The following is an 18,199-nucleotide window of genomic DNA, read 5'->3' as shown; positions in this document are numbered from 1 at the left end:
TCTTCATTCTGGAAGGGCTGTCTTGGTCACACCCTCCTCCTCAGTCAGAAGCAGGAGGCCTCCTCTTACATGTGTTACCCCAGCATCCAGCTGAACAGACAACAGTCCAAAAGAAGGAAGAGTCCTGGCGGAAATAAATCTCACAGCATGCACCATATTGCCAGGTCAGGGGCAATTTCTTCATACAAGTCAACTTCTGTACAACAGCAGACAAAATGATAGTGTTTTCATAATGCAAAAATAGTCCCATATCTCCGATATTGGTCTGTTTATTTCAGCCAATGGTTGGTATTATAAAATGACTATTCTAGAAGACCTTGAATCATGGAACTTATACCATTTATTGGCTGTGGGGTCTTGGGTAACACTTACTCTATTTCACCCTCTACTATCAATCTCACTTGAGTACTCTATACTTTTTACTCTCACACAGTATCAAAAACATTTGTTTATCCAGGAGCTTCCCTGGTGGCTAAGCGGTTGAGAGTCCACCTGCTGATGCAGGGGACACGGGCTCGTGCCCCGGTCCGGGAGGATCCCACATGCCGCGGAGCGGCTGGGCCCGTGAGCTATGGCCGCTGAGCCTGCGCGTCCGGAGCCTGTGCTTCACAACGGGAGAGGCCACAACAGTGAGAGGCCCGCGTACCGCAAAAACAAAAAACAAAAAAAACAAAAAAAAACATTTGTTTATCCAAACGGCCTCCTCTTACCTCCCACACCCAGCCTGGAGTGAAATCCTCAAAGGCAAGGACTGAGCAGTATCTGTTTTTTTACATCCCTGGCATGGAATACATAGCCTGTCATATGGCATGTCGTCCATATATTAAAAATGGATAAGTAATGGTTATAAATGGGTGGGTATAGAAAGGCATGGACGGAGTGTCTCTTGGATATTTATTATATTTGTTAAGTGAAACTTCATTTCTCTGAGTAACGAATAGAGGAATGCCTTTAAATTATGTTCTCCCATTGTTAAAGGTCATGAGCATTTTTTAAATTCTTATTTTATTTTTGCTCCAGGAGGTGCATTCACTCCCTGGATATGTTTGGGGAAACAGATGGATAAAATTTAGAAATTCTGTTATATACTTTGGTCACTTACCATGTACTCACAGCAGCAAGGCTTTGGGTTAGTTTAAAAGTGCATCTTAATAAAACAGAGACCCAATTTTCCTCTCCCCCAGCTTAGTTGTGTTAATTCGGCTTTGCTTGTCACAGCCGATGACAGAAAGCCTGACTATAGTGGCTTAAACATAAATAGAGCTTTATTTTCTGCATATTATAAGTTTTGGTGGGTATGAAGTTCGTGGCATTATTTCAGTGTCTTAACAAAATCAGGGTCACTTTATCTGCCATTCTCCTGGTTTTCTCAACATGACTACAAGATGGCTGCTGTAGCTCCAGCCAGCACATCATCATTCAAGGAGGGAGAAAGAGAAAGTGGGGGGGAGGAGGTGACAGCATACGCTTGCTTACACTTTATTGGCCAGAACTGTGTATTATAATAAAGCAAACTCCAGCTCTACAATGGTCTGGTAAATGAATATTTTAGTTTGTTCATCCTCTTTAATAAAGACATGTAAGACAGAAGAGTGTTAGAAACAAGCGTTGGGTGAGCCAACAATGTCTGTCATATCAATATTCAGTTACCAATGCTGCCAGAAAGTACAGGTGCCTATCTTTTCATCACATTGGTAAGCAAAACTCACTAGCACAATTCTTTATATATATATATACACACACATTAACTTTTCTTGATAATCTACCCCAAAATAAGTCAAATTCATAAGTACATCTGAACCCAAAGTTGCCTACCAACCTCATCCTCACTTAATTTTTAAATATTAATATAGGAAGAATATTTGTATTATTATAGAAAATTACTTATTTTAATATTTATGTTATTGCAGAAAATTACATATTGGTAAGACATACACAGAATCCACAAAAGATAAGTTTATAAAGCATGAATACTGATAACTGGTGAGCAAAAGAGGAAAAATAATTTAAAAACAAACGTGGAAAAATGTTCTTATTACCTAAATAAAAATGCCTCTTACACCCAGCATATTGGTAGATATATATATTCAGATTTGTAATATTTAGTGCTGACTCATGATAAAAGCTGGCACATATCCAAATACATGACTATGTGACATGATAATATCACTTCTGGGAACTTTTCCTAAGGAACTGATTCTAAATAAAAGTGAAGCCATATGTACAAACTGTATATTATATCAAGGTTATATATAATAATTAAAATTTGAGAGAAATAAAAGTCTAAATATCTAATAAGGAAAAAATGACTAAGGAAATTATAATGGAATAAATTTTATGACATATAATGAAGTCACTAAATGATAATTATACAACAATTTAACAATATGGAATATGTTTATGATTTAATGATAGGTGTGAAAAGCAAAATCCAAAGCACATAATGATGTGATTTCTGGTGAAGACTTAGAAATGAAAATTCCTCATGCTCGCTTTGGCAGCACATACTAAAATTGGAACAATACAGAGAAGATTAGCATGGTCCCTGCACAAGGATGACACGCAAATATGTGAAGCATTTCATATTTTATTTTACCAGGGGAAGGGATAGATTGGGAGTTTGGGATTGACATGCACACACTGCTATATTTAAAATAGATAATCAACAAGGACCTACTGTATAGCACAGGGAACTTTGCTCAATATTATGTTACAGCTTAAATGGGAAAAGAATTTGAAAAAGAACAAATACATGAATATGTGTAACTGGATCACTTTGCTGTACACCTGAAACTAACACAACATAGTTAATCAGCTACACTCCAATATAAAATAAAAAGTTTAAAAAAAGCCATTAAAAAAAAAACCCTCACATACACTTTCAGACACCATTGCTAAGATTTGCCAATATTACACAAACATTTGGGGGAGAGGGCTCTATAATATCAACAAAACATCCATGTAAGAAATACTTTTTAAAGTTATTGCTCCCTAGAAAAATGTTTAAAAAGCTATATGCAGTATGCCAATAAACTATTGTAATTCCATTTAGCAGTTGTAAGATCTTCTCTTTATCTTTTATATTCTGAAGTATATTTAGATTTATTTCTTTTATGTGTAATTCAGTGACACTAAAGATTGGTGTCTTTCATTTGTTCTAGAAAAGTGTCACCCATTATCTCTTGTAATAATTTATCACCCCCATTCCCTATCTCCTCAATAACTCTTAGCTCTACTTTCATATTTTTATTTCTTTCTATCACTGTGATTCTGAATATTTTATATAAATATTCCACTTTAATAATTCTCTCTCCAGCTTCATTGAACCGTCTCTTTAACTCATCCATCTCAAAAACTGTCTCTAAAACACGAAAAACAGAGTTATTTATATTCTCTACCTGATTATTCTTGAATATAGTCTTTGTGTGCATCATTTGTTGGTTTGATTTTTCTGTTTAATGTCAATAATGTAGACTTGTTTGCTCAAATATTTTATGATTTTTCAAAATTTCAAAATTTATATTTCTTTTCATTCAAAGAAAGTCTTTGTGGATTGATTTTAATGCTCTTGCCTCCAGAAAGAACTTGTGTTTTCCTCCCCTGGGCACTTGGGGACAACAAATCAAGGACCATTATAGGCTGAGGTTTTGGCTTGAGGCCTTTTGGGCTACACTGTACCATTGAAATATGACTCCAAATCTGCTTGAAGGAGGGTTTGTGTTGAGAAATTATGAATAAAGACTTTTCCATTTTTTTCCTGCTCTACCCGAAGCAATGGCCAAGACAGTCAGGCAAACCCACTTACTTGCTTCACAGATTGTGGTTTCACTAGTTTACTGACTGCAAATGTCATTTTTGGAGGTTCTGGCTTTGTGTGATTAAGTCTTCAATTAGTCCTCACATCTTGCATGGGCCTCTCTTTGTGTCCAAAAACTCAAGTTATAAGTGGATAGGGATTAATATCTGCCCCAAAGACCTACAACAATGTCTGGCAAAGCCTATCTTTTTAACAAAACTAGGCTTCATTGAACACCCTCTATAAACATACACAGAGGGAAGACATTACACCTATGTAGAAATACTGCAGTTAAAAAGGGTGGCACTCAAAGGACATCAAACAAGTACATTTACTACCAGAAATGAGAAAAATCTGGGACATTTCTTGTTTATATTCTTGGAAAGAATCAAGAGTATATTGCATTGGTGAAAGTGTAGCAAAAGGCATGATGAGAGAATAAGAGCACAGAAGAAATTGTACTATTGAGACGGAAAGTACAATGTCTAAGTTAAAAGACATTGGAAAGAATTAACAAACTGATGCAGAAAATAAAATTCATTTTGCATAGGACAGCTTTGAGAAATTTTCCAATATCTCAAGGGAAAACTAGATAAACAAGACAAGTTAAATATATAAATAAGAACTGTAGAACAGATTCAGGCACTTGATCTTGGACTTTCTTGGACTTTCAGACTAGGTAGTATGGGAGTCATAACAGAAGTCAAGAAAAAGAAAAAGAGAGAAAAAAGCATGAAGAAAAGAAGAAAGAAATTCCTTACATTAAAAAAAAAATCTGAGTCTGCAGATCAAACAAGCTCATCAAATACATGTGTTATAATTAATGAAAAGGAACAAAGAAAGTATAAAGATCCCTATAAATAATCAAAATTAAATAGTAAAATTTGCTCACACCACTAAATACCAAAGACAATGAAGCAACAACGTACAGAATTGAGGAGAAAATACTGTGCCTGAAAAATGTTGTTTATGTGTGAGGGCCTTAGGAAGATAAACCCAAGGAAGAGAAGAATTAAACACAGACCACACACTGAGAAGGAAAATTTCAGAATTTCTTTTAAAATATTATTGTAATCCTATTATTTATAATAACCAATACATGAAAACAACCTAAGTATCTATCAATGAACGAATTGATAAAGAAAATATGATATAGATAAAGGTATAGATATAGATATATTAGGATAGTAGTCAACCACAAAACAGAAGGAAATCCTGCCATTTGGAACAACATGGATAGACCTTGAGTGCATTACGCTAAGTGAAATAAATCAGAGAAAGACAAATACTGTATGATCTTACTTATATGTGGAATCTGAAAAAAACAAACATTGATACAGAGAACATATTGGTGGTTGCTACAGGTGGGCGGGTGGAAGTTGGGCAAAATGGGTGAAGGTGGTCAAAAGTTACAAACTTACAACTGTAAAATGAGTCCTGGGGATGTAATGTGCAGCATAGTGACTATAGTTAATAATACGGTATCATATATTTGAAAGTTGCTAAGGTAGCAAATCTTAAAGGTTCTCATCACAAAAAAAGTTGTAACTATGTGTGGTGATGAATATTAACAAAACATGATGATCATTTCTCAATATATACATTTATCAGATCACTATGTTGTACAGCTGAAACTAATGTAATGTTATATGCCAATTATAACTCAATAAAAAGTGGGAAAATATTAGCATAACCCTAAAACCAAAAAACTGATCATTATAGCACATAAATAAAGCAGCAAGACAAATAATTAATTATACAGCATGGTCTAGAGAGTATTTTTCTAAGAATGACATGGGGTTGGTTTTATTAGGAAATCTACTAACAGAAATGTTAACACATAGAGATCAAAAGGCAGAATAGAAAAGAGAACAACAACAACAAAAAAACCAGGACCTTCTGTATGCATCCATTTCTAATACAAGTCTTAGTATATGAGCCCACAAGGCACTTACTAAACCTGAGAGGGCAGCATGGCATGGTAGGTGTAAACACAGGCCTGGAGCCCAGATTGCTAGGGCCTCAGTCTCAGTGCTGTGCTAACTGTATGGCCATCAGGGAAATCATTTGACCTATCAGTGCCTAATTGTCTTATCTGTAGAGTGGGAATAATAATAATAATACCACTATCTATCTCATGGAGCTGCTGAGATAATTCAGTGAGTTAACATATATAAAAATTTAATTTAGTATGTAGCTCATTTCACATTATACAAGTATTTATTATTATCAATAATAATATCAAATGCCTATATAAAACCAAAAGTCAAAATTATACTTGGCATACCCAATCCTTACTAAAACTATGGTATACTCTCACTACTGTTATTTACTATTATTTGGCAGGTTCCAAACAATTCAATAAGATAAGAAAAAATGAGTCATACATATGGAAAGAAGGAATCACATTATTATTTGAAAACTGATTATGTACTAAAACAAACCAAAGGAATCAACTGAAACAGAAAATCTATTAGATATAAGGCAAGAGTTAAGTAAGTAGACAGGTAACAAATTAAATATACAAAAATCAATTTTCTTTCTATGAACCAGCAAAATAAATTAAGTATAATAAAAATTCCATTCACAATAGCAACACAACACTAAAATATTTAGGAATGGAATTAATAGTAAGTACTCTAAGGGTTATATGATAAATCCCAGGACTTTACCAAGAGATAACAGGTAAAATTTAAATAAATGAAGAAATATGCTGAATTCTGGGAAAGCAGTGACCAATAGCATGCAATATCAATTCTCCTCATATCAGTCTATAAAAGCGTAGAAATCAAAACAGCAATGGGGATTTTCAGACTTGGCAAACTAAATCCACTTTAGAAGAATACATGGCAAAAATATCCCAGAATAATTTTGGAATAAAGAGTAAAAATAATGAGGGTTTTCCTTTACAAATAGGCAAAAGATCTTACACATTTACAATAATTTGCTGTTATGGTACTGATGCAAAATATGGCAGCAGATCAAGGGAAGAATGCAGAAAGCACCAAAACCTTGGAATATGTGAAAGTTTGCATATGATAAAAGTGCCTTTCAATTCACCAGGAAATGGATTACGATAGAGCTAAAACAAAAACAACTGGTTAATATTTGAAGTAAAACTCTTAACACAAATATAAAATTATTTAATTTTGATTAAAGAGTTAAATATAAATATTTAAAAATCAAGCAATAATAAAGAATAAAATACAGATTTATATGTTCTACCATCTCCAGACCAGGAGGTCTTTCAATGCATATCCCCAAAGAAGAAACCATAAAGGAAAATATTAGTGAGTGGATAAATAAAATATAAATATATCTAAATTGCCTAAAATATTACAAGTGAAACAACAAACTAAACATAATTTTAATAAAGGGACAAATAACCTCACTTGATATAAAGTGCAAATTACTATAACAATAAAATATCATGATTTGCTTCTCAATTCAGGTTTAGCCTTGATCACTAAATTGTACTGATCTGCTGGTCCAAAGCTATAAAAAGGCACTATCATAGTCTGTTACCAATGAAGTACATATAGTTGCAGTATTTCCAAAGGACAATTTGAAAATATATTTCAAAAGCCTTAAGAATGTTTAAGTTCTTGGAGTTCATTCAAATTCCAGAAATCATTATTAAGAAAATAATCGTAAGATGAACAAGAAAGTCCTAAATGTGCACCAGTATATTACTAGTCAAATAAGCTTGAGTATATTCACATCATGGAATATTAATATTATGATGTGCTTTGAAGAGACAACACCATGGTGATAATTTCACAATAGAGTATTTTTTTAAGTATCTGTGGAATGCTTTAATTTCTTTTTTTTTAATTTTTTATTTTATATTAGAGTATAGTTGATTTACAATGTTGTGTTAGTTTCAGGTGTACAGCAAAGTGAATCAGTTATACATATACATACATCTATTTTTCTCCAGATTCTTTTCCCATATAGGTTACTGTATTACAGAGTATTGAATAGAGTTCCCTGTGCTATAAGGTAGGTCCTTGTTGATTAACTATGTTATATATAGTAGTGTGTGTATGTTAATCCCAACCTCCTAATTTATCCCTCCTCTCACAACCTTTCCCCTTTGTTAAGCATAAATTTGTTCTCTAAGCCTGTGAGTCTGTTTCTGTTTTGTAAATAAGTTCATTTGATCATTTTTTAAGATTCCACATATAAGTGATATCATAGGACATTCGTATTTCACTGTCTGACTTACTTCACTTAGTATGATAAACTCTAGGTCTATCCATGTTGCTGCAAATGGCATTATTTAATTCAATATAGTATTACAAGCTATAAATCCACTACAGTGTAGTATACCCATTGTGATCCTAATTTTATTAAAAAAATTTTAAACAATTTACATGTACAAAAATGTTAAAAGTAGTTAGAAATGCATGATGATGAGGGTACCCACTTTAATTTTTTTCCTTGTTCGTTTTCCTTACTTTATTCTTAGTAATTGCTTTTTCACTCATATTTCCTTAAGCAATGCACCTAAGCCTGGAAAGAGTAGTATATCTGAATGAATATTATTTTATATGTGATTTTAAATTTATAAGTAAAATTAAAATTCATTTTAATAATTCCTTAGTTAAGTTAAAATTAAATCAAATATTTGAATTTAAATATTTAATTAGGACAAAAGGCAAAGAATAAAGCTGGTTAGTCACATCAACTTTCTTGAGTACCTGTTTCTTCCTTCACAAACATTACCTGGTATCCTCTAGATTCTCCTTAATTCCTTTAGGTCACTGAGCCTGTGCCTAATTTCATTTTGGGGTTAAACACCTTAAGGTCTAGTAAGAATATAGCAACAAGAAATCTACTCCCTTGGTATTGTCCCCAGAAACATTTTCAGAATCTTTACAAACTGCCGGCGTGAGTTGAGAGACAGTGACTTTTAGAGTTTTAAATGAGTTTGGAGAGGTTGTGAGATGAATTAAGTTTGTACATCCTTTGTCCTGACATGCACCCAGCAGAGAAGTTAAAACTGAGCCAATCCAGCCATGCAGATCTGTGAACTCTAATAGGTGGTAGAGAAGAAAGCGAGAAAGCCGGTGGGCGGTGCTCCTCGGCTTCCTTGCTTATCTAATGCTTTCACACTGAAGACCAAATCAATCGCGAAGCATGTTGATGTCTCTGCCAGACTCCATCTGATGGGCTCCTGTGTACAAAGCCCCTCTGTATCCATCCTTTCAGCCCCGGCTTCCTAATCCATTACTGACAATTGTTTCCTTAGTAACTGCAAAAAGGCCCTATATTCATGGAAACAGCAGGGCTGAAGGTGTGGGCTGGATTTCAAATGTGTCCTTTATTTCTATGCTGGACCTTCCCTGGGTCTTTTATTGGTAAATGTGTGCTTAAGCCATGAATGACACAGCAGACAGCTAAGTCCTCTGTGATTGCCTTTCCATGTCTTTCTGGACCACGCATATGAGAGTAAATATGAATCAGAGACTGTATCTTAGACAGCCTAGAATTTGAGCAGAGAGGAATCTTAGCAAGCTTAACTCTCTGTTTTATAGATGCATAAACTGACAATGCCTTATACAAGGTTATGTAGCTAAGTGCCAGTAGAAATGGGCTTAAAATAAATGTTCCCCTGACACTAATCAAATGTCCATGTCAATACACAAGGCTTCAAACTTCACATTCCTGTTTAATAAAAGATTTGGAGTTCATCTTTTCTTAGAGGTTATGTGCCTCTATAAGTCTTACCTTTCAGCAGGAATAAGCACAAGCCCAATCATAAGTAATTAGGTTGTCACCTTCCTTCTCTATTTCCACCCACTGTCCCTGGCACTCATCTTCCCTGGCCCTTTGATCCCTTAGCTCTGCCCTTCGTTCCTGAAACCTGCCTAGCCCACCTTATGATGACTAGCTGCAACAATCTCTCTAGCCCTGGGTCCCTAGAGGTGCTCTGAGATCTAGTTTTGAATTTTCCTTCTAGTGTCACAGATTGGCGGGGAGGGTGGGAGAAGGTCCCCTGCCTCTGTCTAAGAGTTATATACAATATTTTGAGAAACTTGTCTGAAAAAGACAATGACCAATCAGAACAGATGCTGGTCATAGCAATGGAGCAGAGTTCTGCTTTGCCAGGTTTGTATCCTGTGGTTTCTGAATCTTGATATTGTCCTGGAAGAATATGGAAGAGGAGTGAGGGAGAACACAATAGTGAAGGGGTGGGTGGGAGTTTCACCTGGAGGGCATAAGCAGTGGCTATTAATGCACAGATGTGAAAGTATTTCAATTCCCTACACAGTGGAATACCAATCCTAACCCTTATCCAGGTATCCAGGCTCCACACCAGTCCGTCCAAGTACACCCAGTCTCCCTGTCTGGTGAGGGGCATGGGACACAAACCAAAACTATTTTCAAAAGGTGAAATAACATTAAGATGAAACTGCAGCTCCCAATTTTCCATAAATATAGCTTCTCCCAGGAGAGTGGCCCACCAGACATGCCTTCACTAGTCACGTTGGATGGCCAGTGGCTTTGGGAGGGTAAGAGCACCATAGCAATATTCAAGTCCAGCACTTCTCAAAGTGTGGTCCCCAGATTAGTGTTTGCCTGTGAAACGTTTGTCAACACTTATCTGTGATGAAATAAGAGACCTGAGACTGAATATAAATCAATCATGTGACTAAGTACACATGTTTATTTCATCTGATTGTTTTTTTCCAAGGGAGCACTGTGATTGTGCTTATTTCTATTCTGGTACAAGTTTCCTATATCTTTGCAGCAACCGATGAATCAACAGTTCAGGGACCAGACAGTTTGTGTAGTACTGCTCCAGAATAAGCTCCCCAACAAGGCCTCGGCTTTGAACAATGCAAAAGGAATATTTTGGGAGTCAACTCTCTGGGATCTGAATCTCAATTCTGCCACTTCTTATCCCAATGACCATGTTCAAGTTATGTAACATCTTTGAATTCAAGTTCTTCCTTAAAATGGGAAAATATTATATATCACTTAAGTGTTTCTATGAATATTAAATGAGATATAATGTGCACATGTGCTATACAGATGCACAGAGTAGATGCTCCATAAATGTGAATTTCAGGCATTTTTTTCTACATGCACTATTACACACACGGGCCTAGAAATCTGTATAAATCACATTTATACATAACATATAAATGTATGTATGTCCTTAAAACCTAAAAATAGAGTTACCATATGATCCAGTGATCCCAATCCTGGGCATATATCTGGAGGAAACTCTATTTTGAAAAGATACATGCACCCCAGTGTTCTTGGAAGAACTATTTACAATAGCCAAGACATTGGAAGCTACCTAAATGTCCATTGACAGGTGACTGAATAAAGAAGACGTGAAATATATACATACATATATATATATATATATATATAATGGAATATTACTCAGTCCCAAAAAAGGATGAAATATTGCCATTTGCAGCAACATGAATGGACCTAGAGACTGTCATACTAAGTGAAGGAAGTCAGAAAGAGAAAGACAAATACCATGTGATATCACTTATATATAGAATTTTTTTTAATGATACAATTGAACTTACTTACAAAACAGAAATAGACTCACAGAAATAGAAAACAAACTTGTAGTTACCAAAGGGGAAAGGTGGAGAAAGGATAAATTAGGAGTTTGGGATTAACAGATACATACTACTACATATAAAATAGATAACCAACAAGGGCCTACTGTATAGGTAGGTATAGTACACTGAACTATAGTCATTATCTTGTAATAATCTATAAGGGAAAAGAATCTGAAAAAATATTATATATATATAAAGTGATTTAGTTATATATAACTGAATCACTTTGCTGTACACCTGAAAATAACACAACTTTGTAAATCAACTATACTTTAATTTTTAAAAATGTATGTACGTATACATATATAAATGTCACTCATCTTTGATCAATTTTCATTTTCTTTCTTCTTTATTTTCTTCCAATTTAACCTGGTCAATCTGATGTGGATAAAAAACAAAGAGGCAAAGTATTGAGCACTGGCATTCAAGAGAAGCTAGAGCTTTTATCCATCTACATAAGTAAAGTTTCGAATGAACTGAGAGAGAAGAATCATATTCCTGGTGTACAGAAACACCTCAGAGATATTGCAGGTCCAGTTCAGACCACTGCAAAAAAGTGAATATCAAGATAAAGTGAATCATACAAATTATTTTGTTTCCCAGTGCATATAAAAGTTATGTTTAGGGCTTCCCTGGTGGCGCAGTGGTTGAGAATCTGCCTGCTAATGCAGGGGACACGGGTTCGGGCCCTGGTCTGGGAGGATCCCACATGCCACGGAGCAACTAGGCCCGTGAGCCACAACTACTGAGCCTGCGTGTCTGGAGCCTGTGCTCCGCAACAGGAGAGGCCGCGATAGTGAGAGGCCCGCGCACCGCGGTGAAGAGTGGCCCCCTGCTTGCCCCAACTAGAGAAAGCCCTTGCACAGAAACGAAGACCCAACACAGCAAAAATAAATAAATAAATTAGTAAACTCCTACCCCTAACATCTCCTTTAAAAAAAAAAAAAAGTTATGTTTACACTATAGTGTTGTCTATCATGTGTTTTGGGGGAGGTGAAATTTCTTCCTTACCCTTCTGGAGTTCTTTTGGTTGGTCTAATGATTAAATTGACACAGACAGACTAACAGGAGGAAAAAAAAAAGTTTGTATTCACAGAGGGCTCATGAAAATGGGACCCCTGAAAGTGACCAAAACGGGCTGTTTATGTGTCATTTTTAGACAAAGAAACAATTATTTGTGAAGATTTAAGAAAACAAAGGTGCTTCTACTTGGAGCATCAGACTAATCAAGACGTAACAAAGTTTGTTTACACAGTTTTCTTAGCCTTGAATTCCCTAATTCTGGTGATAAGGATGCTTTCTATACTCCTGGTATAGGGAAAATACCTTCACATGGGAGATTTATTTCCTGCTTTTAGGGAGAAAGACGGGGATCAGAGTGTTTTTTAGTATCTTTTTACCTCCACAGGGTGTTTCCCAAGTTACTCTAATTCAAAATAATCAATAAACCATTGAGTCATATTTTGGGGTGGCCTTCCCTGGGCCCCAACAGAGTGCAATGGCATTATGTCTTTAAAACACAAATGTGCATACCTTAATTTAAAAATACTTTATGCTAGAGAAATGCAAATCAAAACTACAGTGAGGTACCACTTCACACCGGTTAGAATGGGCATCATCAGAAAATCTACAAACAACAAATGCTGGAGAGGGTGTGGAGAAAAGGGAACCCTCTTGCACTGTTGGTGGGAATGTAAATTGATATAGCCACTATGGAGAACAGTATGGAGGTTCCTTAAAAAACTAAAAATAGAATTACCACATGACCCAGCAATCCCACTACTGGGCATATATACCCAGAGAAAACCATAATTCAAAAAGACACATGAACCCCAGTGTTCACTGCAGCTCTATTTACAATAGCCAGGTCATGGAAGCAACCTAAATGCCCACTGACAGACGAATGGATAAAGAAGATGTGGTACCCATATACAATGGAATATTACTCAGCCATAAAAAAGAACGAAATTGGGACACTTGTAGAGACGTGGATGGACCTAGAGACTGTCATACAGAGTGAAGTAAGTCAGAAAGAGAAAAACAAATATCATATATTAACGCATATATGTGGAATCTCAAAAAATGGTACAGATGAACTGGTTTGCAGGGCAGAAATAGAGACACAGAGTAGAGAACAACCATATGGACACCAAGGGGGGAAAGCGGGGTGGGGGTGGGGGGTGGGATGAACTAGGTGATTGAGATTGACATGTATACACTGATGGAGAAAACCAATATAAGCAGGAAGAGGGATTAATATCCATTAGGGCCTGAAGATTTATATGTGGCTAGAAGTTGATGTTATGATCCAAAAGATATCATATAACCAAAAGTAATATAACAACTTTATATTCAATTCAGCAAATGAAGCCTGACCAAATGCAGAGAAAAATCATCATTTAGGGCTTAAAAGAAATGAGATTGCTGTGTAAAACTCTCATATTAAGTCAATCAGTAAATTAAGAAATAATGGTTAATTTTAGAATGTTTTAACTGAAAAATCAGTAAGAAAATTTTATTGACAGCATTGGATTATTAATACAATTAACCTTAAGGGAATAAAAAAAAGATTATGTCTTCATCCTTCTAGAACTTCACTCTGTTTTTCAGCAAATGACACCCACCCAATTGCAAATATATTTGAAAAGCTGATATGTGCAAATGTTGTTTTTTTAAAACATGTACGTAATGAGAATGCATGGAGAGATTTGTTTCTTTGGTAAATTTTTTCAAGAAAATTCTTTTTGCTGTGTGCAAAGCATTGACAGAATCCGTTGTCCAAAGCTTCAAGTCTAGGCCCCAGACAGTTTGGCCTTGAATATGCCTCTTGACCCAGAGGCAGGCAGGAGGCGCCTAGTCCACTGATACTTGGAGATCTTTTTAGATGAAAATTAAGAAGCCACTCTCCTTCTATCCTGCTCACTGCCTAGAGTAGAGACTGACATTTTCTGCAGGGAATCCTCTCTTTCCTGTGGGTGTAAGTCTAAACAACTCTGGTTCTGCTCACCAGATAAAGGGAAGATGCTAAAACCACATCAATCCAAGAGCTGCCGAGCGGTGACTGCAAACGGTGTGCCTGTGGCTTTGTGATTCCCCAGGGTTCGCGTCTGTGTAGAAAGGCCTTCAGAATCCATGAGCAGAGAAGTAATAATAAGAGCAATAAAAACAGTAACAGAGCTGAACACCATCAGACTGTAATTGCTCTGGCATCAGAGCAAACAGTCCTCCCGTCGGCCCATGCGGCTTTGATACCCAACTGCTCAGGAGGGAACAGCTGGAAATCCCAGCAAGCAGGCTACATGTTAGCAGACTTTGTTCACTTCAAACGGGGAGAAATGTTTTATTTTTAATGGAACTCTTCCTGTCAGTCTTGTCTTCTTCCTTCCTGCCTCCAAACTCCTACAGCCATCTCGTTCTTGCATGAGGGGGAGTGTTCAGGTTACAGCCCGTTGATGGCAAAAGAACTGGGATGTGTCCTCAGGCAGAGAGACTTACAGGTTCAAGATGCAGCAGCAGGTAGCAGGAGATAGGCGCGTGCTGCTGAAATTCCAAAGAGAAGGCGGTGGATGCCATACTCAGGAGAGAGAACACATACTAGGCATGTAGCTGAGGATATATACCACATCCACCACCTTCAGGACTAGATCACAGAGTCCTGGACTTCAGCAGGGTCTTATTTTAAGAAAACTAAAAGTCTCCCTGCTTCAAATCATCTCCATTAATCTGACAATTACTCAGATGCCTCTTATTAATAACTTTAAAATAATATCCATTCATACATAAAATAACACCAAGTCTTAACATTGCTTATGAATGCCTCACTGCTATTTGGCCATTCAGTGGAGGTCTGGGGCTGACAGGAATGAGATACAGAGCAGGTCAATTCTGGAAAAAGAATCAGAAGTCTGGAAATCTTCAGGTTTTCTCTGAGCCTCTTGAGGGCAGGAGTTGGTAGGAGGGATTGGCAATAAACGAGGCAAGGAATTTTCTTCATTCAAAAAGAAAAATCCTGATTTCCTTCTGTCTTTATACACATTCTCCTTTGCTTTCTGTGTAATACAAACTGCCAACCTGGCCTGCTTGTACAAAAGGAACGTTACCATAACCCATTCATTGAATCCACACGATAATTGGGATTACATCCCAAACACCCTCCTCCAGATTTATTCATTGAATGCAATGAACTAGGTAGATCTCATGACTTCTAGCTCTTATGCCATAGAAGTTCAAATCAGAAATATTCTGTGAAATATGTAAATCGATATTTTAATCTTTATTCAAAGGCAAGTCTTTTTCTAGTCGACGTTGGTAGTGGATTGGAAACTCGAATGAGGCTGGGACTTGGAGAGGGAGGTACAGAGCATTGCTTCCTTCCAACTCATTTACTGCTATTTTGGGTACCTCCAGTGTTAGACGCAAGGAAAGGTCATACAGGAGAAAGATCCAGCCTCATATGGTGGGTGCAGTTACCCTCTGATGTGGAGGCCATCTGGGGGCAGATGTACAATTGCTGTTCTTTGGATTTTCCTATCAGGGGGTCTTCTCACTTTCTTGACAGATAGCTCTCCATTCCAGGTGGCTGCTTGAGAGCCTGCTACACAGTCCCTAGAGAGCATTTCCTTTCCCACATGGTGGCTGGTGTTTCTTTACCATTCCGGATGGCTCAGCTGGATGTGGCCTGAGGCGGCCCTTTGCTGTCTACCTCTTGCACAAGCCACTCATCTCTTAGTGTCTCCCTCTTGCACAAGCCACTCATCTCTGAGGAAACACACATGCATCCTTTGCCCAGAGAAATGATCCCAACCTAACTGGGTCTCTGACTCACCATCAAATACAGTTATTCAGCATATTGCTTTTCCTCTAGATTATGGGAATACAACCCCAATGCACTATGACTCCCAAACTCCAGGGGTCACATATCAGGCTATCCCAGTGATCTCAATGAAGCTACTCCTCCAGGCTTGAGGCAGGTAAGGGGAAATGGGGTGGAGTCCATGTGATTTTATCCAGATCAACTCTCTTTCTACTCTGGCCTCTTTCTACATTCTTGATCTGGCTAACGGGGTCAAAAGTCATGGATTGGATGGTAAATATTTCCTTTGAAAATTCCTATTTTTTTCAGCCACTCTTTTTAGTACTGGGTAGTATATATACCCGGAAACTTCAGAGGTAATTTTCACACCCAATTACACAATGGATCCACTCTAATACTTTGTATTTTCTATACAAGAGTATAGAAAGGGCTTTGCACTGATTTTCCCAGTCTCTTGCACAAACTTATTTATAAAAAATGTAGTATTTAATGATGTTGAAGACCGCAGGCTCTGATCAAATGGAAGCAAGATTATGATTTTTCAGGATGACTAGACAAACAATTGCTTATCTCTATTCCTCTAGCCATTGACTAAATGATTGTGCAGACAAATCCCAGTCCACAAAGCACTTGTAGATGTAGCTCATTTTAATTCTCCTTTTACTCTCTTTATCTCATATAATAAAAGGTTGAGTTTTTAAAAAAAACAATGATAATTGTGTGGACAAATATATGTGTAAATATTACATTTTAAAGCCTACATGCAATGACAATGTAGAGCACTTTGATCACCTCAAAGGAGAAGCCTTATTAATCATTCCCTTGGTTTCCAAACTAAGTTCCTTAGGTAGGACCAGCTCGTTCTTTCCCTACTCAGATAAACTGTGACCTTCTTGGGAAAGGGGTTATACCCTATGAATGTGTCTGTGCCTGGCCCCTCACTCAGACTCCGGGACTGATTAGACACTGATCAATATTTGCTGAGTAAAAAGTGAGGCTTCTACTGAATATCTTCTATCAGGCATTTTGCTGAGAACCTTCTAGGTATTATCTCCAATTCTCATCACAACCACATAAACGATGGTGTTAACATTTCCATTTTACTACCAAGACTAGAGCATAGAGCAATCACATATCCAGCCAAAAATCACACAGTTGGTAGTAGCAGACCTGGGATTTCAACCCATAAAATTGTCTGACTCTGAAGCCAAGTGTAACAACAACAATACCTTTCATGGTCAATTTAGGTATTAGGTTCTTCATTGATAGAAACACTGTAGGATTGCAACCGAGCAGGACCCTGTGGGGTCTTCCTGGGACAGACCACCCCCATGTCCTCTGCCTGCCTCTTGTCTATAGAGAAACTTTAGCCAAAGAGAAAATTCAATCAGAGAAGTAAGAAAATGCAAAAACAAAGGAAAATAGTCAAACAAGACAAAATAATAATAGTTTAGTCATTAAACAAAGTAAATAACCCTTAGTTCCTCCTCAAGGGCTACAGATAACATTCGGAGCCATATCCTGTGAGCTGTTTTGTAGATACTGAAACCCTGTCCCCAACCCCCAGTGGAAGAAGTTAACTACATGATGACCAACCTGTAGCCATGACATAACAACTGGCCTCAAGGAAATGGGAACAAACTGATCTTGGAACTGAAGACTAACTGTACTTAAAACAATCAAGATGACACTGATCAGACTAACATGTGACCCAACTTCAAGATGACTGTTAGAGCCAACTGTGCTGTTCTGCACGTGGCCCCCTCCCTCTGCCTGTGCACCCCTGACACTCCCCTTTAAAAGCTCTTGCCCGCTGATTGGCAGTTAGGAGTTGGTTCTTGGACACAAGTCCACCTTCTCCCCAAGTTGCTGGCCTCCTGAATAAAGTAACCTTTCCCTTCCTACCAACACTTGTCTCTCAAGTATGGACTTTCCAGCAGTGAGCAGCCGAACCTGAGTTTGGTAACAAGGTGTGTTCCTGTTGGGTTCATTCAT

At 37.1% G+C, this 18,199-nt stretch overlaps 1 protein-coding gene and 1 non-coding gene across 3 annotated transcripts in view; one reads left to right on the top strand and one right to left on the bottom strand.

Annotated features, from left to right (window-relative positions):
- AGBL1 (AGBL carboxypeptidase 1) overlaps positions 1-18,199 on the bottom strand; it is a 783,161-nt gene that overhangs the window by 211,434 nt on the left and 553,528 nt on the right. The gene's annotated exons all lie outside the window — the stretch shown is intronic.
- On the top strand, positions 2,488-2,590 carry LOC137208213 (U6 spliceosomal RNA). The gene has a single exon (XR_010935541.1). It is a non-coding gene; the product is annotated as a U6 spliceosomal RNA (small nuclear RNA).

This window comes from Pseudorca crassidens, chromosome 1, assembly GCF_039906515.1.
Source record: "Pseudorca crassidens isolate mPseCra1 chromosome 1, mPseCra1.hap1, whole genome shotgun sequence".
NCBI classification, from domain to species: Eukaryota; Metazoa; Chordata; class Mammalia; order Artiodactyla; family Delphinidae; genus Pseudorca; species Pseudorca crassidens.
Note: the sequence above shows the minus strand (reverse complement) of the source record. Positions and strands in the feature narration are given on the sequence as shown.